This window comes from Dermacentor albipictus, unplaced genomic scaffold, assembly GCF_038994185.2.
Source record: "Dermacentor albipictus isolate Rhodes 1998 colony unplaced genomic scaffold, USDA_Dalb.pri_finalv2 scaffold_12, whole genome shotgun sequence".
In the NCBI taxonomy this organism is placed as follows: Eukaryota; Metazoa; Arthropoda; class Arachnida; order Ixodida; family Ixodidae; genus Dermacentor; species Dermacentor albipictus.
Genome location: NW_027225566.1, coordinates 15,944,138 through 15,950,756, shown reverse-complemented (window position 1 = coordinate 15,950,756; position 6,619 = coordinate 15,944,138). Strand labels below are relative to the sequence as shown.

The following is a 6,619-nucleotide window of genomic DNA, read 5'->3' as shown; positions in this document are numbered from 1 at the left end:
GGCACAGTGCAGTTGTTGCATAACTGAACGTTTCTGGAATGCGTATACCTACACGACCATCACGCAATGTGTTCATATATACAAGACAGGGAACTTTGACGCCATTCCCAATGAAACGGCCTTGTTGTATCCGACGCTTCTAGCCTATCGAAGGCATGTGACATCAATATATGGGGCGTATTAAGTGACAAAGTATCCAAGCTCATTAAGATACACGAGCCTCAGAGGTGTCTAAAACGCAGAGAGAGTCACAGTCCTTGGTTTAACACCGAGATAGGCAAACTTATTAGAAAATCAGCCAATGCCCACAACAAAGCTCTTAAATGCAAAGCAACCATTAATGATATAAGGCTTAGAAGTGCAAGAAAACAGCTCAAGTTAGAACTCAAACAGGCAATATATTCTTTTTTTTTCGCCAAGCTAAACAAAGACCTCAGACGTTAAAGTACGTCAAGAACAGCACAAAAGGTGACACAACTATTTCCGGTTTATTAATTGCGGATAAAATATAACGACGACTCAGAAATGGCAGAACCATGTAACGTCTATTTTGAGCAGGTGATTACAAAAAGTACTCCACACTTAGCGGTGTTATCCCCTAAGAATATTAATAAATAGGTGGCTGCATTCGAAAATTGATTATGATGGTTCCGATGACTTTCTGCGTGGTCTGGGCACTTAAGGCTACGGGGCCAGATGGGACATCGTCCCATGTGCTTAAATAGTGTCACACAATTGCTGCAACAATTGCAGTAATTGTAGGGTGAATATTTTTGTGCTAAGCACATATTCTCTCTTGAAGCTCACCAAAAGATTATAAGGCAGCAAATGCTCTGTCTTTGCATAAGGCAGGTAGCGAAAGACTAGTGCGAAAATATCGTCCTATATCCTTAAATGCAAACTGTTGTAGCTTATTATAGCACAATATTTACAGCGCAATGTTCAAGTGTTTTATATATAATAATTTTTTCACTAAGCGTCTGCATCGATTTCGGCAGCGTCACTCAAGCATAACCCAATTTGCTGAATTTCAACGCGACACACTTGCTGCGCTTGAGAAAAACAGAGCTGTTGATGCTTTGTTTCTTGATTTTTGCAAATCATTTCACACATTACCTCACAATCTGTTAGGCATCAAACTCGCGTCCTTGGACAGAAATGCAAACTACAAACCTGGATCCGGAATAACGTAGGTAGTCGCGAAAAGTGTGTCATTTTAAATACAGAAATGTCATCGTAGGCAAGCGCGACTTCAGACTTACAGCAACGTAGCAGCAGTCTGTGTCCGTTCTTTACTTTGCGTTACGCAAATGACAGTGTCGATAATATACAATCCCGCATAAAATTATTTGTAGATGCCTGCATCTTCTATGGGCAAACTGCTTCAATGGTAGAAGAAAAAATATTACAAGGTGATCTAAATCCAGTAACACGTTGCTGTACTAACTGGAATATGTGCTTAAATACCTCGAAGTGCAACCATCTTACTTTGCGAAAAACATACAGAAAATGCACTGTTTAATCATAATCAAACCAGTCGCAAAAGTACCGGATGTATGTATTCGAGAATTTCTTTAACGGAATAATTAAACTGGAACATTGCTCAAATGGTTTCAAAGGCTAGCAAAATGTTTTCTTTATTCGTCGAAACTTTAAGCGTGGAAAAAAAAGTTAACAGTGACTCTTTGCATCGTATATGTAAGGTCCCAAATTGACTGTGCTTGCGTTATTGCGCAACCCGACTGAGGACTATCTTGCACTTATAACAGAAAAGGTTCGGAACAACGCAGCCCAATTCGCCAGCAATAATTACAATTCGTTTGCCAGTATCTCAGAAATAAATACCCCACACTGCGTTGGCAAACGCTGCATTGTAGAAGACGGAAGGTGTGATTAAAATTTTGTGCAGTAATAATACAATGAAACAGAAAATAATAAAATCGAATGTCTTTCCCTACCAAAGTATCCTTTAAAGCGTGGCTGCCACACGAACAAAGTGGTAGAATACTTAATTAATACCACTAGTTTTGCTAACTCTTTTAAAAAACATGGTTAGAGAATGGAACAAACTGCCTGAAGACACAGTAAACATATCCGATAACAGTGTCTTTTTTCATCGTTGTGACCTGTTAGATGTGCATTATAACTTTTCATTGGCTTACCATTTGCATACAGTACTAAATGCAAAGTGGTATGTTTCTATTGTTCAATTCTCCATTCTGCTCTCGTATTTTCTTTAGCAATCTCTTTTTGTCGGCGTTCTATGTGCATCCTCCCCCACCCCCCTTACCCTGCGGTAATACAATTCCGACATTCCATGAATTTCGTAAATCAATAAAATGGTAGACCACAGCGTCCTCAGAAGAGGCAAAAATATTCAGGCGTGGGATTAGTATCAATAATATTAATAATTGTTTCGAAAAGATATACAGGGTGTCCCAGCTAACTTTGACCAAGATTCTGAAAAGAACCTATGCGTCCTTCAGAACAAAAATTGCGCGTATTTTGCTAACGTATATCTAAACTTACATTTCCATCTTTTTGCTCGTCTTTTTTTAAGCTATTAGCCTAGATAAATTACTTAAAGGGCCCCTGAAACGGTTCGGACAAATTTTGTAGGCGCGTAGGGTACAGCTTAAGTAGAACATTCGCACCACAATTTAAGTGAAGCGTTACGTATTAATGGAGCTGCAAGCGATTACAAGTTACCCTCCTCCCTAGCTATGCTTTTCCTCCTCAACTCGCTCGCCGAGCGAGCGGCGCTGACCTCCGCCTTCACTGGTTCAGCGTCACGATGCGACGTCACATCGCTCACTTCCGGTTGTTTAGGAGTACGCCCCCTCCCGCGCGAGACCTCTCCGCTAGCCGCTTGGCCGTCGATCGAGAGCTATCGAAGCAGCGTGCGTTGCGAGCATTCTGTCGTAGCGCCGAACGTGTCCGGTACTCCGCTAAAAACAGACAAGCTGGTCATTTCGGCAAATGACTGGAGGCATAAACTCAAGCTGATGAAGGAACTTTAGCGTAGACGTACGTGAGCAGCCTGATCGGTCTGCACGGTCCAGACACTTGCTGGCGCAGCGCTTAACCAGTCAAACAAAGCGCTAATATTGCTCTAACCAAGTGTAAAGCATTTTAAACATTTATAAATCAACGTGTTGATGATTACACTCCTGCGAAAAATACACACCAGCAGCAAAGAATACACTTCGTTGCTGCTACTGTGTATGGTTGAGCTCTGTGCCACCAGGTGGCTGCACCGTGCAGACCGTTCACATTTGCCCTTCTGCTCATCTCGTGGCTCATCCCGGCACAGTCAAGCGGCCAGACCCTGTCCCCTTGCGCTTGCGTTTGCCCTAATACTGGACTCGCGGTTTGCAGGTCGCTAGGTTTGCAGTCCACAAGGCAACAAAGTCGAATCATAGTGCTCGCGAAAAGACTGAGACCGACTCTGACCGCGGAGCTCTCGTCAAAATGGAGTACGTTGTAACACAAGCAGACGACACTTGCTGTGTGCCGGAAGTGCTGAAGTGTACTAAAAAACTATTCTTGTGTATTCTCTTTAAGTTATTTTCTTTTTACAAAAACAAAGTAACTAACATTCCAACTATTACGAGCATCATTTGCTCACCATAAAGTTGGAAAAATTATCGATCACGCGCCCTGGTCAGCCAATCAGATAGCTCGCCCATGTGACGTAATATGGGTTATTTGCATCATATGGGTAGGGGCGGCTTAAAATTCCGCCGAGCAGTGCGCTGCGATCGGCAGCGATGGGTATTTTTAAAACCTTATAATAAATTACACGCTTTTCGCAGAGCACTTAGATGCATCAATTAATGATCAGAAGAACCTACTCTAACGACTCAGTACGTTTGTAGAAAATCGCCAAAATCGTTTCAGGGTCCCTTTAACTTTTTAAGTTCACCTTAAGCGTTCAGGCATCGATAGGAAAGATGTGGAGCTTCCCCACTATGGCCCAGCACAGGCACTTCCAAGGAGATAGATGTAGCATGGCCGCTTACAGCCCGCGGAGTTTAAAAAATACAACATGACAGCACGCTCTGTGCACCCGAATGCGCCGCGATTACAGCGCTCTCATGAGTGATTCGTAAAAACACCGCCAGCGCCGCGCCTTCCATTCATTTATGAGAAAGGGTGCGGTGATTAGGACTATTCGGCAGTTTTGCTAGTGCGCAGTGATGTGGAAGAACGACAGAGAGTCATTTATGTGCATTTATAATAATCAAAGCAACCTTTATATATGTAAATATAGAGAGTTGATACCTCTTTAGGTGCAGTCAGTGTGTCCACGGGCTGAAACAGTCCCAGGTTGCAAGGCTCACACTTCGGTCATCACGGTACCGAGCGTTAACTCGTGCTGGAGCTGGCCGCGTCGACCACACGCTCAGGCCCCGTTCAGCACGATTCTCGGGCTCGGCACGCTCAGGAGCCGCAGCGGCAGCAGCCAGGTGACGCCTTGTTCCACACGCCCTCGATATCAGGCTCAGACGCCGCGCGCGACCGACGTGCTACAGTCGCCGGTCCAGCACGACCTGGGTGCCCTGCTCGTACGCCACTCGCAATCTACATGCAGCGGTCGCTCGTGAGGACCCCGTCTAGCACAGCAACACCTATGCCAGACTGAAACGCTGCTCGACACAGCTTAGGTGCGGCCGCTCAGGGACCGGCAGCCCTCGGGTCAGCCAGCGTCTCAAGCACTGGCAGCAGGAGCCCTGGGACGACCACGCTCGGCTCCGCGGTCCCCTGCACCTTGCCACGGACGTCGCGCCGGGCAGGAACCCTCGCCTCATTCAGCCCAGGAGCTCGGAACTGCTGCCCACCTGGTTCGAACAATGTGAGCGCGTCCTCGTGCCACCGTACTCGTGCACCCGTTGTCTTCCTCGTCCTTCACGTAACTTGGGTAGCCGCTGCGACCTTCTAGTGGCCCCTCGCGGCACTTACATATTACATTTCACCCCTACTTTAGGAAGTTAGAAACAAAGAAAGATGTTTTTTTTTACCGGATTATTAAACACAAGTAACAATCACTTTTCGGACCTGTAGCCGAAGGCTAGTTGAAGGTCCGATACAAAAAAATATAATGGCAATCCTAGCATTTGTTTGTTAGCAAAGTTGTCTCATTAAAAAAAAAAAACTTTTCAAAGCACGTGCATGGCCAAAGTTCGCAGTCTGTAAAGCGCAAAGTGTTCACATGCAAAACTCTTTCCACACGCACACTAGTAGTTGCTGAAGTGTTCCCAAACCCAATATATGCAGTAGGCACACTTCACGCTGTACGTTCACACGGCACTCATGTAGTCGGTGCCTATATTTTCGCTACCCTGTACATTTTCGCTACTCTTCGTGCCACACTGCTCGGCGCCAACCCTGGTGGTTCCTCCTTGAAGGAGCAGCAGCAAAGCTGAACTTGTAATTTGTCCCATCATGAGCAATAACTTGTTTGACGACATTTATGGCACTTTCATGGTCCTTGAATCTCAGCAGCATTTTTCCTTCACGGCGGTCAATGAGCAAGGCATCAGCAAACAGCGGCCCAAGAGCATCCATGCCCTTGTTATCAGGAAACCCTCGCACATACAGCAGGCGGTCTGACTTGTATGTGGAACTGCTTCGGACTCCACTAGGCTTCACCTGCACTGGCTTCCCCTTGAGGTGCATACTGCGCAGGAGCTCCAGCTGTGCAGTAGCCATTTCTGGGCTCTGAAAGTACAGAACTGCACTGTGCCTGTTTACAAAGTGGACACTGCGTATGGCATCTGACAGGGCACGAACTTCATCCTTGGTCACCAGGCTTGACATGCTGCCAATGTACAATGAACGCTTGCATAGGTAATCAGCCCAGACGTAACGGTGTGAGCCGGGGACATTTTCATCAACATCAACCATGGAGTGATCTTCTGTCTGAGCGGTCCCCAGGGACGCGTCACTGGTAAGAACGGAGCCCACCCCGACTTCGAGCTCCCCCATTCCGGTCAATGCCCTCGGGCTCACTTTGGCTGTGGCTCTCCGCTTCATTTCTGGGCTTGCGCCGCTTGGGACGGCCACCGAGACTACCTTCATTCACACGCCCATAGGCCCGGTTCGACGCTCTTCTTCTGCCCTTCTGACTTTCTCCATCTGTTTGAGCAGCACCTTCATCCTTTGTTTCAAGAGACAGTTTCGTCTCCTGCTTGGTTGCCCCAGTCACCACAGGTGGAAGGGTTGACGCAGCACTAAAGGTAGTTCTATCATGGGACACGCTTTTGTATCGAACAGGCTCCTCTGCTGGTGCCGGCCCTTTGTGCAGTTTTAACACATCAGACGGGTCATGTGTCGTGTTGCAACCAACACGGTAGAGCTCCCTGCCGATGTTCCCATCAACAACATAATAGAGTGGCTTTTCCATGCAGAGTGGCAGTGTCGTTACTCGGAAGAAAGGGGAGTGCCCAGTTGAAAAAGACAACAGGAATTCTTGTCGCAACTACAGAAATTTCTGTTGTACGATAGAAGTTCCCGATGTTTCTGTAGTTGCGACAGACATTTCTAGCGTTACGACAGAAATGCGGATGTCGCAACAGAAACATTCTGTCGCACAGACCAAGAGTTCTGAAGTCGCAAC

The 6,619-nt window shown here is 46.4% G+C and overlaps 1 pseudogene; it reads right to left on the bottom strand.

Moving 5' to 3' along the window:
* Window positions 1-4,677: 4,677 nt before the first annotated feature.
* Window positions 4,678-6,406, bottom strand: LOC139051490 (uncharacterized; annotated as a pseudogene).
* Window positions 6,407-6,619: the final 213 nt, after the last annotated feature.